Source organism: Dromaius novaehollandiae, chromosome 6, assembly GCF_036370855.1.
Source record: "Dromaius novaehollandiae isolate bDroNov1 chromosome 6, bDroNov1.hap1, whole genome shotgun sequence".
NCBI lineage: Eukaryota > Metazoa > Chordata > Aves > Casuariiformes > Dromaiidae > Dromaius > Dromaius novaehollandiae.
This window is the reverse complement of record NC_088103.1, coordinates 42,948,252-42,968,595: the sequence shown is the minus strand read 5'-3', so window position 1 is coordinate 42,968,595 and position 20,344 is coordinate 42,948,252. Positions and strand designations below refer to the sequence as shown.

The 20,344-nt window shown below is 61.4% G+C and overlaps 2 long non-coding RNA genes across 2 annotated transcripts; both read right to left on the bottom strand.

The window, feature by feature from the left end:
• Position 1: 1 nt before the first annotated feature.
• Positions 2-14,225, bottom strand: LOC135328750 (uncharacterized). The gene is made up of 17 exons (XR_010389781.1): positions 13,342-14,225; positions 13,079-13,154; positions 12,032-12,948; positions 11,876-11,928; positions 9,904-11,744; positions 9,633-9,708; positions 8,586-9,502; positions 8,430-8,482; positions 6,458-8,298; positions 6,187-6,262; positions 5,140-6,056; positions 4,984-5,036; positions 3,012-4,852; positions 2,749-2,824; positions 1,702-2,618; positions 1,546-1,598; positions 2-1,414 (listed from the first exon to the last, which is right to left on the bottom strand). It is a non-coding gene; the product is annotated as an uncharacterized LOC135328750 (long non-coding RNA).
• A 1-nt stretch (position 14,226) lies between these two features.
• Positions 14,227-20,069, bottom strand: LOC135328751 (uncharacterized). The gene is made up of 7 exons (XR_010389782.1): positions 19,661-20,069; positions 18,747-18,988; positions 16,780-18,616; positions 16,517-16,592; positions 15,470-16,386; positions 15,314-15,366; positions 14,227-15,182 (listed from the first exon to the last, which is right to left on the bottom strand). It is a non-coding gene; the product is annotated as an uncharacterized LOC135328751 (long non-coding RNA).
• Positions 20,070-20,344: the final 275 nt, after the last annotated feature.

The following is a 20,344-nucleotide window of genomic DNA, read 5'->3' as shown; positions in this document are numbered from 1 at the left end:
AGCAACAGGAATGACTCTCCACAGCCCGGCAGCGGAGCCCTCCTTACAGGGCGCTCACCCTCACCGCTCCGCACTAGCGCCAAGCCCTCCAAAGCGGCGGGCTCTCAGCCACGCCCCGCTTACGGGCTGGCCGTGCTGGCTGACGCACAACGCCTCGTCTTCGGGAGCCCAGGCACCCGCCTCAGCCCCGGCCGCGGGCAGGTCCCACCAGGAGAACAGGCGGCAGGCTGTCCTGCGCCGGCCCCTCTTGCAGAGCGCTTCCTCAACCTGCCCTCTTCTAAAGGGGCAGGGAGGGGTCATTCCTCGTTGCTGGCTACAGCAGCAGGCCGCACTCCTGTGCCGGCACCCCGGCCCCCACTTACGGGGAGGGCAAGCTGCTCCGGGTGACACGGGGCTCCACAGCTCGTGACGCTCGCCCTGCTCACAGGCTTGTCACGCTGGCCAGCCTGCCAGCAGGACAGAGCGCCATGCCGGCAGAGACCTAGGCCCTCACTACGGGCAGGTCGCACCGCCCACCGCCTTTGTGAGTGGCTTAACTCTGCCCTCCGGCAGCCAGGGCCAGGCCTGGGCTCTCCCGCGACGCAGGGCACCAGGCAGCATCGAGCTCCTGCTGCACCCAGACTTCCGCTTGCTCTCCTGGGAAGTGTAGGTTAGGTACGCTGCAGTATTAGCACATGGAGCCTAAGCGCAAGCTCGCTCACTCACTCACCCCCAGGCACGCACACCAACACGCGCACACGCACGCAAACATGACTTTCCAGGAGGGCAAGAGGACCCAGGGCAGCCGAGATCAACGCCCCCAGACGCTCACCCACGAGCACGAGAGAGGCTCCGACTTGCCCCCAGCTCGCACGGAGGCCAGAGCCCTCACCATCACCAGGCGCCTCAGAGCTTGCCCAAAGGCAGATGCTGTGACAGACACCCCGCTTACGGGGCCGTCACGCTGGCCAGGTTGTCAGCAGGCGGAAAGCCGCGGGGCGAGGGGCCCACCCCTGCTTACAGGGTGGGAAGGGGGTCCAGAGAGCTCAAGTTCCCCCGCGGGTGAGGGGAGAGCGCCTCTCACCCTCCTTACAGGGTCGTCACTCTCCCCAGGCAGCTGAAGGAGCCACGTGGCAAAAAGGCCACCAAGAAACATCAAAGACCCGAGCCCTGGCTGCAGGCAGGGCGCCCAGCGCAAAGTAACAAAGGGCACCAACAGTGCCAGCGATGCTCTCAGCGGACCTGAGCCCTGCTTACAGGGAGGTCCCTGTGCCCAGAGTGCCTTGCTCTTCCCTCCGCTTCAGTCTTCCGCTCTTCCGCTCTCCTTCCTCTCTTCTTGCCCCCTCTTGAGGCCCCCCCCGTTCAGCCTTCAAATCTTCCTCTTTGGCTTTTCAAGCTCACTATGGACTTCCTCTTCTTTCTTCTCTGAGAGCCGCTGCAATGGAGAAATGATGGGCACAGGGGTTACATGCACGCGGCTGACCTGTACCAGCTCCAGAACACTACACGCCGGTACGATCCGACTCTTTCTTCCTGCTCCCGCCTCCCCAAGCCCCATAAGCGTACCTTGCCTTGGCCACTCCCTCCATCCAGGCCTTCTCCTGCAGCTGCTCCTGCAACTGAGAGCAGAAGGAAAGAGGGCGAGTGTGATCAGAACCACCACGAGCAAATTGCAAAAGCCCAAACACCAGCCCCATTCAAACACCCCAAGAGGCAACTTACTCTCACGGTGACGCACACACCCAGTGTTGGGCCACCGTCTTCCAAGTGTGGGGTAGTTGGCTGTTGAAGCGTGGCCCCTTTGCACAGTGGTCTATGTTCTGACTCAGCTCCAGATCTTCTCCCCCTTCGTTACGGTTTTTCGGGAATTTGCCTTGGTTCGAGCCGGCACTGGTCCACTCCTGTGGGACCCGGTAACAGTGCAGCTCTGCACGGCCCTCCTCAGCCCAGGTAGGCAGAGGAAAAAGGCCTGAAGTAGGCAGCTGGGTCGTGGATCTTGGCGTCACTCGCAAAACCCACCTCTGAGCAGCTTTCCACACCAATCCCATTGCACCACACACACCAAGTCAACTTTGCCCTCTACGCTGCACCTAACGGGCACCTACAACCTGCTCAAAACCTACCTACAACCTGCCCAGATTTCATCCATTCGCACTAAACTGCTCTCCCACTTCCCATACTGCACCTCATAGGCAAGCCTTCGCAAAATAAGCCACTCTTCCTGCAGTGTTAGTCTGACCAACTCCTGCTGGAAAACTGTCACAGTCAGAATGCAACATCAGCAAACTCCTGAACAAAAAAGCTCAGGTTCTCCCTGAAAGTCCGCCTTACGCATTCTGCTCCCACCACCACCTGTGTCCTCACCACAGCCAAAACACTCCAGTGACTGGCACAAAGCTAAAATTGCATGTGTAGTGCAATTTTGTTGGCAGGAATTCAAGCAGAGGTGGGTTTGAAATTTGCAAAGTGTATGCCACGGGGAAATCTCTGTTCTCCCTGCCAGAAGTGTGCAGGCAGAAGCTTTCTAAAGACCCAGAAGGGAGCTGTTCTTCGAGACTCTGGAGCTGAGAGTAATCAGAGCTATCCGTATTGCAGGGCAGGATCTTCTTCCCCACTTGCTTCCGCATCTGGAGCAGGTGCTGCGAGCGAGCAAGACAGAGAGAGACCACAAACACATGATCTGGCAATTATTGCGTAGAAGTCAGCATGTCGCCAAGGCAAAGGGCCGGGGAAAGCTTTGACTGGCCAGCCCATTCTTGCCCACCTTACCGGCACCTGGTGCCTGCCACTGCAGGGTTGAGCAGGAGACTTGAGGCCTGGGGGTACAATTCCTGGTGTTGTGAACCTGGGAAAGAAAGTGCAAGACAAAGCATGACGTGGAACAAGGGGCATGCAGTAAAAAGAGCAAAAAAGGGAGAGTAATGACATCGCTCGCAAGCAGGACTTTGCAGGGGAGCAAGGGCAGCCAAGGCAGCCAAGAGCAACGGCCCCAGCCCCCGACCCCCAGCCCCCCAGCCCCTGGCAAAACTCACCAGCAACTGCTGCCGACTCGACTGGCCCGTCTTCGGGACAGCAGGTGTCCGGCCGCCTGCACCGCAGCTGGGGCTGCGGGATGCCCGAGGGCGGTGCTGAAGCGTGGCTGGGAGGCTGGCACTCTGGGCACCCGTAGCTGGCCATGACCAGCGGTGGCCAAAGAGACTTCACCCCTGCCTACAGGCGGCTCGCGCCACCGGCTGGACAGCACAGCCCTCGGCACCCCAGCCAGTCCCCGAGTCACAGGGCAGCCCTGGGCCCGCGGGAGGCTCCTCTTCTCAGCGTCGGGGCCACTCGGACCTAGGCCCCACTCACAGGCCGGTCACCCCGAGCAAGCTGCCAGCTGGGCACAAAGGCCCCGCGACCCCGGCCCTGACTACAGGCGGGTCGACACCCGGGGAGTCCAAGAGCTCGGCCGTCCCCCACAGCAACAGGAATGACTCTCCACAGCCCGGCAGCGGAGCCCTCCTTACAGGGCGCTCACCCTCACCGCTCCGCACTAGCGCCAAGCCCTCCAAAGCGGCGGGCTCTCAGCCACGCCCCGCTTACGGGCTGGCCGTGCTGGCTGACGCACAACGCCTCGTCTTCGGGAGCCCAGGCACCCGCCTCAGCCCCGGCCGCGGGCAGGTCCCACCAGGAGAACAGGCGGCAGGCTGTCCTGCGCCGGCCCCTCTTGCAGAGCGCTTCCTCAACCTGCCCTCTTCTAAAGGGGCAGGGAGGGGTCATTCCTCGTTGCTGGCTACAGCAGCAGGCCGCACTCCTGTGCCGGCACCCCGGCCCCCACTTACGGGGAGGGCAAGCTGCTCCGGGTGACACGGGGCTCCACAGCTCGTGACGCTCGCCCTGCTCACAGGCTTGTCACGCTGGCCAGCCTGCCAGCAGGACAGAGCGCCATGCCGGCAGAGACCTAGGCCCTCACTACGGGCAGGTCGCACCGCCCACCGCCTTTGTGAGTGGCTTAACTCTGCCCTCCGGCAGCCAGGGCCAGGCCTGGGCTCTCCCGCGACGCAGGGCACCAGGCAGCATCGAGCTCCTGCTGCACCCAGACTTCCGCTTGCTCTCCTGGGAAGTGTAGGTTAGGTACGCTGCAGTATTAGCACATGGAGCCTAAGCGCAAGCTCGCTCACTCACTCACCCCCAGGCACGCACACCAACACGCGCACACGCACGCAAACATGACTTTCCAGGAGGGCAAGAGGACCCAGGGCAGCCGAGATCAACGCCCCCAGACGCTCACCCACGAGCACGAGAGAGGCTCCGACTTGCCCCCAGCTCGCACGGAGGCCAGAGCCCTCACCATCACCAGGCGCCTCAGAGCTTGCCCAAAGGCAGATGCTGTGACAGACACCCCGCTTACGGGGCCGTCACGCTGGCCAGGTTGTCAGCAGGCGGAAAGCCGCGGGGCGAGGGGCCCACCCCTGCTTACAGGGTGGGAAGGGGGTCCAGAGAGCTCAAGTTCCCCCGCGGGTGAGGGGAGAGCGCCTCTCACCCTCCTTACAGGGTCGTCACTCTCCCCAGGCAGCTGAAGGAGCCACGTGGCAAAAAGGCCACCAAGAAACATCAAAGACCCGAGCCCTGGCTGCAGGCAGGGCGCCCAGCGCAAAGTAACAAAGGGCACCAACAGTGCCAGCGATGCTCTCAGCGGACCTGAGCCCTGCTTACAGGGAGGTCCCTGTGCCCAGAGTGCCTTGCTCTTCCCTCCGCTTCAGTCTTCCGCTCTTCCGCTCTCCTTCCTCTCTTCTTGCCCCCTCTTGAGGCCCCCCCCGTTCAGCCTTCAAATCTTCCTCTTTGGCTTTTCAAGCTCACTATGGACTTCCTCTTCTTTCTTCTCTGAGAGCCGCTGCAATGGAGAAATGATGGGCACAGGGGTTACATGCACGCGGCTGACCTGTACCAGCTCCAGAACACTACACGCCGGTACGATCCGACTCTTTCTTCCTGCTCCCGCCTCCCCAAGCCCCATAAGCGTACCTTGCCTTGGCCACTCCCTCCATCCAGGCCTTCTCCTGCAGCTGCTCCTGCAACTGAGAGCAGAAGGAAAGAGGGCGAGTGTGATCAGAACCACCACGAGCAAATTGCAAAAGCCCAAACACCAGCCCCATTCAAACACCCCAAGAGGCAACTTACTCTCACGGTGACGCACACACCCAGTGTTGGGCCACCGTCTTCCAAGTGTGGGGTAGTTGGCTGTTGAAGCGTGGCCCCTTTGCACAGTGGTCTATGTTCTGACTCAGCTCCAGATCTTCTCCCCCTTCGTTACGGTTTTTCGGGAATTTGCCTTGGTTCGAGCCGGCACTGGTCCACTCCTGTGGGACCCGGTAACAGTGCAGCTCTGCACGGCCCTCCTCAGCCCAGGTAGGCAGAGGAAAAAGGCCTGAAGTAGGCAGCTGGGTCGTGGATCTTGGCGTCACTCGCAAAACCCACCTCTGAGCAGCTTTCCACACCAATCCCATTGCACCACACACACCAAGTCAACTTTGCCCTCTACGCTGCACCTAACGGGCACCTACAACCTGCTCAAAACCTACCTACAACCTGCCCAGATTTCATCCATTCGCACTAAACTGCTCTCCCACTTCCCATACTGCACCTCATAGGCAAGCCTTCGCAAAATAAGCCACTCTTCCTGCAGTGTTAGTCTGACCAACTCCTGCTGGAAAACTGTCACAGTCAGAATGCAACATCAGCAAACTCCTGAACAAAAAAGCTCAGGTTCTCCCTGAAAGTCCGCCTTACGCATTCTGCTCCCACCACCACCTGTGTCCTCACCACAGCCAAAACACTCCAGTGACTGGCACAAAGCTAAAATTGCATGTGTAGTGCAATTTTGTTGGCAGGAATTCAAGCAGAGGTGGGTTTGAAATTTGCAAAGTGTATGCCACGGGGAAATCTCTGTTCTCCCTGCCAGAAGTGTGCAGGCAGAAGCTTTCTAAAGACCCAGAAGGGAGCTGTTCTTCGAGACTCTGGAGCTGAGAGTAATCAGAGCTATCCGTATTGCAGGGCAGGATCTTCTTCCCCACTTGCTTCCGCATCTGGAGCAGGTGCTGCGAGCGAGCAAGACAGAGAGAGACCACAAACACATGATCTGGCAATTATTGCGTAGAAGTCAGCATGTCGCCAAGGCAAAGGGCCGGGGAAAGCTTTGACTGGCCAGCCCATTCTTGCCCACCTTACCGGCACCTGGTGCCTGCCACTGCAGGGTTGAGCAGGAGACTTGAGGCCTGGGGGTACAATTCCTGGTGTTGTGAACCTGGGAAAGAAAGTGCAAGACAAAGCATGACGTGGAACAAGGGGCATGCAGTAAAAAGAGCAAAAAAGGGAGAGTAATGACATCGCTCGCAATCAGGACTTTGCAGGGGAGCAAGGGCAGCCAAGGCAGCCAAGAGCAACGGCCCCAGCCCCCGACCCCCAGCCCCCCAGCCCCCCAGCCCCTGGCAAAACTCACCAGCAACTGCTGCCGACTCGACTGGCCCGTCTTCGGGACAGCAGGTGTCCGGCCGCCTGCACCGCAGCTGGGGCTGCGGGATGCCCGAGGGCGGTGCTGAAGCGTGGCTGGGAGGCTGGCACTCTGGGCACCCGTAGCTGGCCATGACCAGCGGTGGCCAAAGAGACTTCACCCCTGCCTACAGGCGGCTCGCGCCACCGGCTGGACAGCACAGCCCTCGGCACCCCAGCCAGTCCCCGAGTCACAGGGCAGCCCTGGGCCCGCGGGAGGCTCCTCTTCTCAGCATCGGGGCCACTCGGACCTAGGCCCCACTCACAGGCCGGTCACCCCGAGCAAGCTGCCAGCTGGGCACAAAGGCCCCGCGACCCCGGCCCTGACTACAGGCGGGTCGACACCCGGGGAGTCCAAGAGCTCGGCCGTCCCCCACAGCAACAGGAATGACTCTCCACAGCCCGGCAGCGGAGCCCTCCTTACAGGGCGCTCACCCTCACCGCTCCGCACTAGCGCCAAGCCCTCCAAAGCGGCGGGCTCTCAGCCACGCCCCGCTTACGGGCTGGCCGTGCTGGCTGACGCACAACGCCTCGTCTTCGGGAGCCCAGGCACCCGCCTCAGCCCCGGCCGCGGGCAGGTCCCACCAGGAGAACAGGCGGCAGGCTGTCCTGCGCCGGCCCCTCTTGCAGAGCGCTTCCTCAACCTGCCCTCTTCTAAAGGGGCAGGGAGGGGTCATTCCTCGTTGCTGGCTACAGCAGCAGGCCGCACTCCTGTGCCGGCACCCCGGCCCCCACTTACGGGGAGGGCAAGCTGCTCCGGGTGACACGGGGCTCCACAGCTCGTGACGCTCGCCCTGCTCACAGGCTTGTCACGCTGGCCAGCCTGCCAGCAGGACAGAGCGCCATGCCGGCAGAGACCTAGGCCCTCACTACGGGCAGGTCGCACCGCCCACCGCCTTTGTGAGTGGCTTAACTCTGCCCTCCGGCAGCCAGGGCCAGGCCTGGGCTCTCCCGCGACGCAGGGCACCAGGCAGCATCGAGCTCCTGCTGCACCCAGACTTCCGCTTGCTCTCCTGGGAAGTGTAGGTTAGGTACGCTGCAGTATTAGCACATGGAGCCTAAGCGCAAGCTCGCTCACTCACTCACCCCCAGGCACGCACACCAACACGCGCACACGCACGCAAACATGACTTTCCAGGAGGGCAAGAGGACCCAGGGCAGCCGAGATCAACGCCCCCAGACGCTCACCCACGAGCACGAGAGAGGCTCCGACTTGCCCCCAGCTCGCACGGAGGCCAGAGCCCTCACCATCACCAGGCGCCTCAGAGCTTGCCCAAAGGCAGATGCTGTGACAGACACCCCGCTTACGGGGCCGTCACGCTGGCCAGGTTGTCAGCAGGCGGAAAGCCGCGGGGCGAGGGGCCCACCCCTGCTTACAGGGTGGGAAGGGGGTCCAGAGAGCTCAAGTTCCCCCGCGGGTGAGGGGAGAGCGCCTCTCACCCTCCTTACAGGGTCGTCACTCTCCCCAGGCAGCTGAAGGAGCCACGTGGCAAAAAGGCCACCAAGAAACATCAAAGACCCGAGCCCTGGCTGCAGGCAGGGCGCCCAGCGCAAAGTAACAAAGGGCACCAACAGTGCCAGCGATGCTCTCAGCGGACCTGAGCCCTGCTTACAGGGAGGTCCCTGTGCCCAGAGTGCCTTGCTCTTCCCTCCGCTTCAGTCTTCCGCTCTTCCGCTCTCCTTCCTCTCTTCTTGCCCCCTCTTGAGGCCCCCCCCGTTCAGCCTTCAAATCTTCCTCTTTGGCTTTTCAAGCTCACTATGGACTTCCTCTTCTTTCTTCTCTGAGAGCCGCTGCAATGGAGAAATGATGGGCACAGGGGTTACATGCACGCGGCTGACCTGTACCAGCTCCAGAACACTACACGCCGGTACGATCCGACTCTTTCTTCCTGCTCCCGCCTCCCCAAGCCCCATAAGCGTACCTTGCCTTGGCCACTCCCTCCATCCAGGCCTTCTCCTGCAGCTGCTCCTGCAACTGAGAGCAGAAGGAAAGAGGGCGAGTGTGATCAGAACCACCACGAGCAAATTGCAAAAGCCCAAACACCAGCCCCATTCAAACACCCCAAGAGGCAACTTACTCTCACGGTGACGCACACACCCAGTGTTGGGCCACCGTCTTCCAAGTGTGGGGTAGTTGGCTGTTGAAGCGTGGCCCCTTTGCACAGTGGTCTATGTTCTGACTCAGCTCCAGATCTTCTCCCCCTTCGTTACGGTTTTTCGGGAATTTGCCTTGGTTCGAGCCGGCACTGGTCCACTCCTGTGGGACCCGGTAACAGTGCAGCTCTGCACGGCCCTCCTCAGCCCAGGTAGGCAGAGGAAAAAGGCCTGAAGTAGGCAGCTGGGTCGTGGATCTTGGCGTCACTCGCAAAACCCACCTCTGAGCAGCTTTCCACACCAATCCCATTGCACCACACACACCAAGTCAACTTTGCCCTCTACGCTGCACCTAACGGGCACCTACAACCTGCTCAAAACCTACCTACAACCTGCCCAGATTTCATCCATTCGCACTAAACTGCTCTCCCACTTCCCATACTGCACCTCATAGGCAAGCCTTCGCAAAATAAGCCACTCTTCCTGCAGTGTTAGTCTGACCAACTCCTGCTGGAAAACTGTCACAGTCAGAATGCAACATCAGCAAACTCCTGAACAAAAAAGCTCAGGTTCTCCCTGAAAGTCCGCCTTACGCATTCTGCTCCCACCACCACCTGTGTCCTCACCACAGCCAAAACACTCCAGTGACTGGCACAAAGCTAAAATTGCATGTGTAGTGCAATTTTGTTGGCAGGAATTCAAGCAGAGGTGGGTTTGAAATTTGCAAAGTGTATGCCACGGGGAAATCTCTGTTCTCCCTGCCAGAAGTGTGCAGGCAGAAGCTTTCTAAAGACCCAGAAGGGAGCTGTTCTTCGAGACTCTGGAGCTGAGAGTAATCAGAGCTATCCGTATTGCAGGGCAGGATCTTCTTCCCCACTTGCTTCCGCATCTGGAGCAGGTGCTGCGAGCGAGCAAGACAGAGAGAGACCACAAACACATGATCTGGCAATTATTGCGTAGAAGTCAGCATGTCGCCAAGGCAAAGGGCCGGGGAAAGCTTTGACTGGCCAGCCCATTCTTGCCCACCTTACCGGCACCTGGTGCCTGCCACTGCAGGGTTGAGCAGGAGACTTGAGGCCTGGGGGTACAATTCCTGGTGTTGTGAACCTGGGAAAGAAAGTGCAAGACAAAGCATGACGTGGAACAAGGGGCATGCAGTAAAAAGAGCAAAAAAGGGAGAGTAATGACATCGCTCGCAATCAGGACTTTGCAGGGGAGCAAGGGCAGCCAAGGCAGCCAAGAGCAACGGCCCCAGCCCCCGACCCCCAGCCCCCCAGCCCCCCAGCCCCTGGCAAAACTCACCAGCAACTGCTGCCGACTCGACTGGCCCGTCTTCGGGACAGCAGGTGTCCGGCCGCCTGCACCGCAGCTGGGGCTGCGGGATGCCCGAGGGCGGTGCTGAAGCGTGGCTGGGAGGCTGGCACTCTGGGCACCCGTAGCTGGCCATGACCAGCGGTGGCCAAAGAGACTTCACCCCTGCCTACAGGCGGCTCGCGCCACCGGCTGGACAGCACAGCCCTCGGCACCCCAGCCAGTCCCCGAGTCACAGGGCAGCCCTGGGCCCGCGGGAGGCTCCTCTTCTCAGCATCGGGGCCACTCGGACCTAGGCCCCACTCACAGGCCGGTCACCCCGAGCAAGCTGCCAGCTGGGCACAAAGGCCCCGCGACCCCGGCCCTGACTACAGGCGGGTCGACACCCGGGGAGTCCAAGAGCTCGGCCGTCCCCCACAGCAACAGGAATGACTCTCCACAGCCCGGCAGCGGAGCCCTCCTTACAGGGCGCTCACCCTCACCGCTCCGCACTAGCGCCAAGCCCTCCAAAGCGGCGGGCTCTCAGCCACGCCCCGCTTACGGGCTGGCCGTGCTGGCTGACGCACAACGCCTCGTCTTCGGGAGCCCAGGCACCCGCCTCAGCCCCGGCCGCGGGCAGGTCCCACCAGGAGAACAGGCGGCAGGCTGTCCTGCGCCGGCCCCTCTTGCAGAGCGCTTCCTCAACCTGCCCTCTTCTAAAGGGGCAGGGAGGGGTCATTCCTCGTTGCTGGCTACAGCAGCAGGCCGCACTCCTGTGCCGGCACCCCGGCCCCCACTTACGGGGAGGGCAAGCTGCTCCGGGTGACACGGGGCTCCACAGCTCGTGACGCTCGCCCTGCTCACAGGCTTGTCACGCTGGCCAGCCTGCCAGCAGGACAGAGCGCCATGCCGGCAGAGACCTAGGCCCTCACTACGGGCAGGTCGCACCGCCCACCGCCTTTGTGAGTGGCTTAACTCTGCCCTCCGGCAGCCAGGGCCAGGCCTGGGCTCTCCCGCGACGCAGGGCACCAGGCAGCATCGAGCTCCTGCTGCACCCAGACTTCCGCTTGCTCTCCTGGGAAGTGTAGGTTAGGTACGCTGCAGTATTAGCACATGGAGCCTAAGCGCAAGCTCGCTCACTCACTCACCCCCAGGCACGCACACCAACACGCGCACACGCACGCAAACATGACTTTCCAGGAGGGCAAGAGGACCCAGGGCAGCCGAGATCAACGCCCCCAGACGCTCACCCACGAGCACGAGAGAGGCTCCGACTTGCCCCCAGCTCGCACGGAGGCCAGAGCCCTCACCATCACCAGGCGCCTCAGAGCTTGCCCAAAGGCAGATGCTGTGACAGACACCCCGCTTACGGGGCCGTCACGCTGGCCAGGTTGTCAGCAGGCGGAAAGCCGCGGGGCGAGGGGCCCACCCCTGCTTACAGGGTGGGAAGGGGGTCCAGAGAGCTCAAGTTCCCCCGCGGGTGAGGGGAGAGCGCCTCTCACCCTCCTTACAGGGTCGTCACTCTCCCCAGGCAGCTGAAGGAGCCACGTGGCAAAAAGGCCACCAAGAAACATCAAAGACCCGAGCCCTGGCTGCAGGCAGGGCGCCCAGCGCAAAGTAACAAAGGGCACCAACAGTGCCAGCGATGCTCTCAGCGGACCTGAGCCCTGCTTACAGGGAGGTCCCTGTGCCCAGAGTGCCTTGCTCTTCCCTCCGCTTCAGTCTTCCGCTCTTCCGCTCTCCTTCCTCTCTTCTTGCCCCCTCTTGAGGCCCCCCCCGTTCAGCCTTCAAATCTTCCTCTTTGGCTTTTCAAGCTCACTATGGACTTCCTCTTCTTTCTTCTCTGAGAGCCGCTGCAATGGAGAAATGATGGGCACAGGGGTTACATGCACGCGGCTGACCTGTACCAGCTCCAGAACACTACACGCCGGTACGATCCGACTCTTTCTTCCTGCTCCCGCCTCCCCAAGCCCCATAAGCGTACCTTGCCTTGGCCACTCCCTCCATCCAGGCCTTCTCCTGCAGCTGCTCCTGCAACTGAGAGCAGAAGGAAAGAGGGCGAGTGTGATCAGAACCACCACGAGCAAATTGCAAAAGCCCAAACACCAGCCCCATTCAAACACCCCAAGAGGCAACTTACTCTCACGGTGACGCACACACCCAGTGTTGGGCCACCGTCTTCCAAGTGTGGGGTAGTTGGCTGTTGAAGCGTGGCCCCTTTGCACAGTGGTCTATGTTCTGATTCAGCTCCAGATCTTCTCCCCCTTCGTTACGGTTTTTCGGGAATTTGCCTTGGTTCGAGCCGGCACTGGTCCACTCCTGTGGGACCCGGTAACAGTGCAGCTCTGCACGGCCCTCCTCAGCCCAGGTAGGCAGAGGAAAAAGGCCTGAAGTAGGCAGCTGGGTCGTGGATCTTGGCGTCACTCGCAAAACCCACCTCTGAGCAGCTTTCCACACCAATCCCATTGCACCACACACACCAAGTCAACTTTGCCCTCTACGCTGCACCTAACGGGCACCTACAACCTGCTCAAAACCTACCTACAACCTGCCCAGATTTCATCCATTCGCACTAAACTGCTCTCCCACTTCCCATACTGCACCTCATAGGCAAGCCTTCGCAAAATAAGCCACTCTTCCTGCAGTGTTAGTCTGACCAACTCCTGCTGGAAAACTGTCACAGTCAGAATGCAACATCAGCAAACTCCTGAACAAAAAAGCTCAGGTTCTCCCTGAAAGTCCGCCTTACGCATTCTGCTCCCACCACCACCTGTGTCCTCACCACAGCCAAAACACTCCAGTGACTGGCACAAAGCTAAAATTGCATGTGTAGTGCAATTTTGTTGGCAGGAATTCAAGCAGAGGTGGGTTTGAAATTTGCAAAGTGTATGCCACGGGGAAATCTCTGTTCTCCCTGCCAGAAGTGTGCAGGCAGAAGCTTTCTAAAGACCCAGAAGGGAGCTGTTCTTCGAGACTCTGGAGCTGAGAGTAATCAGAGCTATCCGTATTGCAGGGCAGGATCTTCTTCCCCACTTGCTTCCGCATCTGGAGCAGGTGCTGCGAGCGAGCAAGACAGAGAGAGACCACAAACACATGATCTGGCAATTATTGCGTAGAAGTCAGCATGTCGCCAAGGCAAAGGGCCGGGGAAAGCTTTGACTGGCCAGCCCATTCTTGCCCACCTTACCGGCACCTGGTGCCTGCCACTGCAGGGTTGAGCAGGAGACTTGAGGCCTGGGGGTACAATTCCTGGTGTTGTGAACCTGGGAAAGAAAGTGCAAGACAAAGCATGACGTGGAACAAGGGGCATGCAGTAAAAAGAGCAAAAAAGGGAGAGTAATGACATCGCTCGCAAGCAGGACTTTGCAGGGGAGCAAGGGCAGCCAAGGCAGCCAAGAGCAACGGCCCCAGCCCCCGACCCCCAGCCCCCCAGCCCCTGGCAAAACTCACCAGCAACTGCTGCCGACTCGACTGGCCCGTCTTCGGGACAGCAGGTGTCCGGCCGCCTGCACCGCAGCTGGGGCTGCGGGATGCCCGAGGGCGGTGCTGAAGCGTGGCTGGGAGGCTGGCACTCTGGGCACCCGTAGCTGGCCATGACCAGCGGTGGCCAAAGAGACTTCACCCCTGCCTACAGGCGGCTCGCGCCACCGGCTGGACAGCACAGCCCTCGGCACCCCAGCCAGTCCCCGAGTCACAGGGCAGCCCTGGGCCCGCGGGAGGCTCCTCTTCTCAGCGTCGGGGCCACTCGGACCTAGGCCCCACTCACAGGCCGGTCACCCCGAGCAAGCTGCCAGCTGGGCACAAAGGCCCCGCGACCCCGGCCCTGACTACAGGCGGGTCGACACCCGGGGAGTCCAAGAGCTCGGCCGTCCCCCACAGCAACAGGAATGACTCTCCACAGCCCGGCAGCGGAGCCCTCCTTACAGGGCGCTCACCCTCACCGCTCCGCACTAGCGCCAAGCCCTCCAAAGCGGCGGGCTCTCAGCCACGCCCCGCTTACGGGCTGGCCGTGCTGGCTGACGCACAACGCCTCGTCTTCGGGAGCCCAGGCACCCGCCTCAGCCCCGGCCGCGGGCAGGTCCCACCAGGAGAACAGGCGGCAGGCTGTCCTGCGCCGGCCCCTCTTGCAGAGCGCTTCCTCAACCTGCCCTCTTCTAAAGGGGCAGGGAGGGGTCATTCCTCGTTGCTGGCTACAGCAGCAGGCCGCACTCCTGTGCCGGCACCCCGGCCCCCACTTACGGGGAGGGCAAGCTGCTCCGGGTGACACGGGGCTCCACAGCTCGTGACGCTCGCCCTGCTCACAGGCTTGTCACGCTGGCCAGCCTGCCAGCAGGACAGAGCACCATGCCGGCAGAGACCTAGGCCCTCACTACGGGCAGGTCGCACCGCCCACCGCCTTTGTGAGTGGCTTAACTCTGCCCTCCGGCAGCCAGGGCCAGGCCTGGGCTCTCCCGCGACGCAGGGCACCAGGCAGCATCGAGCTCCTGCTGCACCCAGACTTCCGCTTGCTCTCCTGGGAAGTGTAGGTTAGGTACGCTGCAGTATTAGCACATGGAGCCTAAGCGCAAGCTCGCTCACTCACTCACCCCCAGGCACGCACACCAACACGCGCACACGCACGCAAACATGACTTTCCAGGAGGGCAAGAGGACCCAGGGCAGCCGAGATCAACGCCCCCAGACGCTCACCCACGAGCACGAGAGAGGCTCCGACTTGCCCCCAGCTCGCACGGAGGCCAGAGCCCTCACCATCACCAGGCGCCTCAGAGCTTGCCCAAAGGCAGATGCTGTGACAGACACCCCGCTTACGGGGCCGTCACGCTGGCCAGGTTGTCAGCAGGCGGAAAGCCGCGGGGCGAGGGGCCCACCCCTGCTTACAGGGTGGGAAGGGGGTCCAGAGAGCTCAAGTTCCCCCGCGGGTGAGGGGAGAGCGCCTCTCACCCTCCTTACAGGGTCGTCACTCTCCCCAGGCAGCTGAAGGAGCCACGTGGCAAAAAGGCCACCAAGAAACATCAAAGACCCGAGCCCTGGCTGCAGGCAGGGCGCCCAGCGCAAAGTAACAAAGGGCACCAACAGTGCCAGCGATGCTCTCAGCGGACCTGAGCCCTGCTTACAGGGAGGTCCCTGTGCCCAGAGTGCCTTGCTCTTCCCTCCGCTTCAGTCTTCCGCTCTTCCGCTCTCCTTCCTCTCTTCTTGCCCCCTCTTGAGGCCCCCCCCGTTCAGCCTTCAAATCTTCCTCTTTGGCTTTTCAAGCTCACTATGGACTTCCTCTTCTTTCTTCTCTGAGAGCCGCTGCAATGGAGAAATGATGGGCACAGGGGTTACATGCACGCGGCTGACCTGTACCAGCTCCAGAACACTACACGCCGGTACGATCCGACTCTTTCTTCCTGCTCCCGCCTCCCCAAGCCCCATAAGCGTACCTTGCCTTGGCCACTCCCTCCATCCAGGCCTTCTCCTGCAGCTGCTCCTGCAACTGAGAGCAGAAGGAAAGAGGGCGAGTGTGATCAGAACCACCACGAGCAAATTGCAAAAGCCCAAACACCAGCCCCATTCAAACACCCCAAGAGGCAACTTACTCTCACGGTGACGCACACACCCAGTGTTGGGCCACCGTCTTCCAAGTGTGGGGTAGTTGGCTGTTGAAGCGTGGCCCCTTTGCACAGTGGTCTATGTTCTGATTCAGCTCCAGATCTTCTCCCCCTTCGTTACGGTTTTTCGGGAATTTGCCTTGGTTCGAGCCGGCACTGGTCCACTCCTGTGGGACCCGGTAACAGTGCAGCTCTGCACGGCCCTCCTCAGCCCAGGTAGGCAGAGGAAAAAGGCCTGAAGTAGGCAGCTGGGTCGTGGATCTTGGCGTCACTCGCAAAACCCACCTCTGAGCAGCTTTCCACACCAATCCCATTGCACCACACACACCAAGTCAACTTTGCCCTCTACGCTGCACCTAACGGGCACCTACAACCTGCTCAAAACCTACCTACAACCTGCCCAGATTTCATCCATTCGCACTAAACTGCTCTCCCACTTCCCATACTGCACCTCATAGGCAAGCCTTCGCAAAATAAGCCACTCTTCCTGCAGTGTTAGTCTGACCAACTCCTGCTGGAAAACTGTCACAGTCAGAATGCAACATCAGCAAACTCCTGAACAAAAAAGCTCAGGTTCTCCCTGAAAGTCCGCCTTACGCATTCTGCTCCCACCACCACCTGTGTCCTCACCACAGCCAAAACACTCCAGTGACTGGCACAAAGCTAAAATTGCATGTGTAGTGCAATTTTGTTGGCAGGAATTCAAGCAGAGGTGGGTTTGAAATTTGCAAAGTGTATGCCACGGGGAAATCTCTGTTCTCCCTGCCAGAAGTGTGCAGGCAGAAGCTTTCTAAAGACCCAGAAGGGAGCTGTTCTTCGAGACTCTGGAGCTGAGAGTAATCAGAGCTATCCGTATTGCAGGGCAGGATCTTCTTCCCCACTTGCTTCCGCATCTGGAGCAGGTGCTGCGAGCGAGCAAGACAGAGAGAGACCACAAACACATGATCTGGCAATTATTGCGTAGAAGTCAGCATGTCGCCAAGGCAAAGGGCCGGGGAAAGCTTTGACTGGCCAGCCCATTCTTGCCCACCTTACCGGCACCTGGTGCCTGCCACTGCAGGGTTGAGCAGGAGACTTGAGGCCTGGGGGTACAATTCCTGGTGTTGTGAACCTGGGAAAGAAAGTGCAAGACAAAGCATGACGTGGAACAAGGGGCATGCAGTAAAAAGAGCAAAAAAGGGAGAGTAATGACATCGCTCGCAAGCAGGACTTTGCAGGGGAGCAAGGGCAGCCAAGGCAGCCAAGAGCAACGGCCCCAGCCCCCGACCCCCAGCCCCCCAGCCCCTGGCAAAACTCACCAGCAACTGCTGCCGACTCGACTGGCCCGTCTTCGGGACAGCAGGTGTCCGGCCGCCTGCACCGCAGCTGGGGCTGCGGGATGCCCGAGGGCGGTGCTGAAGCGTGGCTGGGAGGCTGGCACTCTGGGCACCCGTAGCTGGCCATGACCAGCGGTGGCCAAAGAGACTTCACCCCTGCCTACAGGCGGCTCGCGCCACCGGCTGGACAGCACAGCCCTCGGCACCCCAGCCAGTCCCCGAGTCACAGGGCAGCCCTGGGCCCGCGGGAGGCTCCTCTTCTCAGCGTCGGGGCCACTCGGACCTAGGCCCCACTCACAGGCCGGTCACCCCGAGCAAGCTGCCAGCTGGGCACAAAGGCCCCGCGACCCCGGCCCTGACTACAGGCGGGTCGACACCCGGGGAGTCCAAGAGCTCGGCCGTCCCCCACAGCAACAGGAATGACTCTCCACAGCCCGGCAGCGGAGCCCTCCTTACAGGGCGCTCACCCTCACCGCTCCGCACTAGCGCCAAGCCCTCCAAAGCGGCGGGCTCTCAGCCACGCCCCGCTTACGGGCTGGCCGTGCTGGCTGACGCACAACGCCTCGTCTTCGGGAGCCCAGGCACCCGCCTCAGCCCCGGCCGCGGGCAGGTCCCACCAGGAGAACAGGCGGCAGGCTGTCCTGCGCCGGCCCCTCTTGCAGAGCGCTTCCTCAACCTGCCCTCTTCTAAAGGGGCAGGGAGGGGTCATTCCTCGTTGCTGGCTACAGCAGCAGGCCGCACTCCTGTGCCGGCACCCCGGCCCCCACTTACGGGGAGGGCAAGCTGCTCCGGGTGACACGGGGCTCCACAGCTCGTGACGCTCGCCCTGCTCACAGGCTTGTCACGCTGGCCAGCCTGCCAGCAGGACAGAGCGCCATGCCGGCAGAGACCTAGGCCCTCACTACGGGCAGGTCGCACCGCCCACCGCCTTTGTGAGTGGCTTAACTCTGCCCTCCGGCAGCCAGGGCCAGGCCTGGGCTCTCCCGCGACGCAGGGCACCAGGCAGCATCGAGCTCCTGCTGCACCCAGACTTCCGCTTGCTCTCCTGGGAAGTGTAGGTTAGGTACGCTGCAGTATTAGCACATGGAGCCTAAGCGCAAGCTCGCTCACTCACTCACCCCCAGGCACGCACACCAACACGCGCACACGCACGCAAACATGACTTTCCAGGAGGGCAAGAGGACCCAGGGCAGCCGAGATCAACGCCCCCAGACGCTCACCCACGAGCACGAGAGAGGCTCCGACTTGCCCCCAGCTCGCACGGAGGCCAGAGCCCTCACCATCACCAGGCGCCTCAGAGCTTGCCCAAAGGCAGATGCTGTGACAGACACCCCGCTTACGGGGCCGTCACGCTGGCCAGGTTGTCAGCAGGCGGAAAGCCGCGGGGCGAGGGGCCCACCCCTGCTTACAGGGTGGGAAGGGGGTCCAGAGAGCTCAAGTTCCCCCGCGGGTGAGGGGAGAGCGCCTCTCACCCTCCTTACAGGGTCGTCACTCTCCCCAGGCAGCTGAAGGAGCCACGTGGCAAAAAGGCCACCAAGAAACATCAAAGACCCGAGCCCTGGCTGCAGGCAGGGCGCCCAGCGCAAAGTAACAAAGGGCACCAACAGTGCCAGCGATGCTCTCAGCGGACCTGAGCCCTGCTTACAGGGAGGTCCCTGTGCCCAGAGTGCCTTGCTCTTCCCTCCGCTTCAGTCTTCCGCTCTTCCGCTCGGGAAGAAGGGAGCTGTTCTTCGAGACTCTGGAGCTGAGAGTAATCAGAGCTATCCGTATTGCAGGGCAGGATCTTCTTCCCCACTTGCTTCCGCATCTGGAGCAGGTGCTGCGAGCGAGCAAGACAGAGAGAGACCACAAACACATGATCTGGCAATTATTGCGTAGAAGTCAGCATGTCGCCAAGGCAAAGGGCCAGGGAAAGCTTTGACTGGCCAGCCCATTCTTGCCCACCTTACCGGCACCTGGTGCCTGCCACTGCAGGGTTGAGCAGGAGACTTGAGGCTTGGATGCAGAATTCTCAGTGCTATGAAGCGCAAAGTGAAAGACGGCACCAGGAGGACCAGAGATGCTCTCCTGTGACCTTTTTAGAGAGTGAAGCCTGGACCCCAGAGTGCCTTCCTTTCTTCTCTTTTTTTTTCCCCTTCCATGTCTTATGTGAATGTTCTAACAGTTTCCTGCTATTTTCTTTTTTGCAGTGCTGTGAAAATGCAAAGCAACTGAAATGGCATAGAAGGATTGTAATCCTTAGTCTAACTATCAGCTATTACATCTGGCTGCTGCTTCTACATAAACCCATCTGTTCCCTCTGGTAAAGTTATGGACCAAACTGTGGTACTGACCCCGCTGAGGTATCTCAGCATTTTGCACACAAACCTCCCTGCTCCTCTCTCAGTACCTCAGGGATCTTTCCTAATGAAAAGCACAAGGCACAAATGCAGGTGCTGCAGCCTCTGAGGCAACTCAGCATTTCTCGCCAAACTCCAGCATGATGGGCTTCGGCGATCCTGCCCCGTCCCCTCGCTGAGGTGCCTCCGTGTTTCCCGCCCAAACCCCCGGTACTGTCTCTCCTCTGAGGCACCTCCGTGTTTCCCGCCCAAACCCCCGGCGCCGTCCCCCCGTCTGAGGTATCTTCCTAGCTCCCTCACAAACCGCCGGTACCGTCCGTTCTTTGAGGTGCCTTCGTGTTTCCCTCACACCCCGGCACCGTCCCCTCACTGAGGCGCCTTCGTGTTTCCCGCCCAAACCCCGCCCCTCCCCCCCCCCCGCCGCCGCCGCCGCCCCCTCACTGAGGTACCTTTGTGTTTCCCGCCCAAACTCCCCCCGCGGTACCGTCCCTTCCCTGAGGCAGCCCCGTGTTTCCCTCACACACCCCGGCGCCGTCCCCGCTGCGCTGCTCTAACGGTTCCCTCGCCGACGGCGGCGCTTTCCGCGCTCGCAGGGGCTTCGGCGTTTCTCTTCCCAGTCCCGGCGCTGTCCCTCGGGCTCCGCTGCCTTTCTGCACCCCAGAGTCGCCTCGGCGCTCACCATGCCCCGCTATCCCTGTAGCGGCACCCGCGGGCAGCCCGGGGCTCCCGTCCCTCGCAGCTACCGCGGCATCTGCGGTAGCGCCGCGACCGGGGGCTGTGAGGGAAACAGGGCGGCACCTCAGCGAGGGGACCGGTCAGCACTGCCAGGGCACCGCGGGAACCTGGCCGCTCCCCACCACCCCCGCTCCGTGCCGCAGGCTCGGCTCTTCCCCCGCGCGGCGCCTCAGCACTTCCCACCAAACCCGCCCAGCGGTGCCCGCGGGCTGGCGCCCCGCCCCTCCCGCCGTCCAAAGCCGCCCTCCAGCGCGTAGCTCGCGCCGGGCCTGGCTGCGCCCCCGCCGCGTCACCTCTGTGCTCGCCCGCACCCGGGCGCTGCCCACGCTCACCCTCTGTCCCCACCACCCGTCGCCCACGCTGCTCTGCACCGACCGCTGCGCTGCGCTGCACTGCACTGCATTGCGCTGCATCGCACTGACGGCTGCGCTACGCTGCATTGCATTGCATTGCATTGCATTGCATTGCATTGC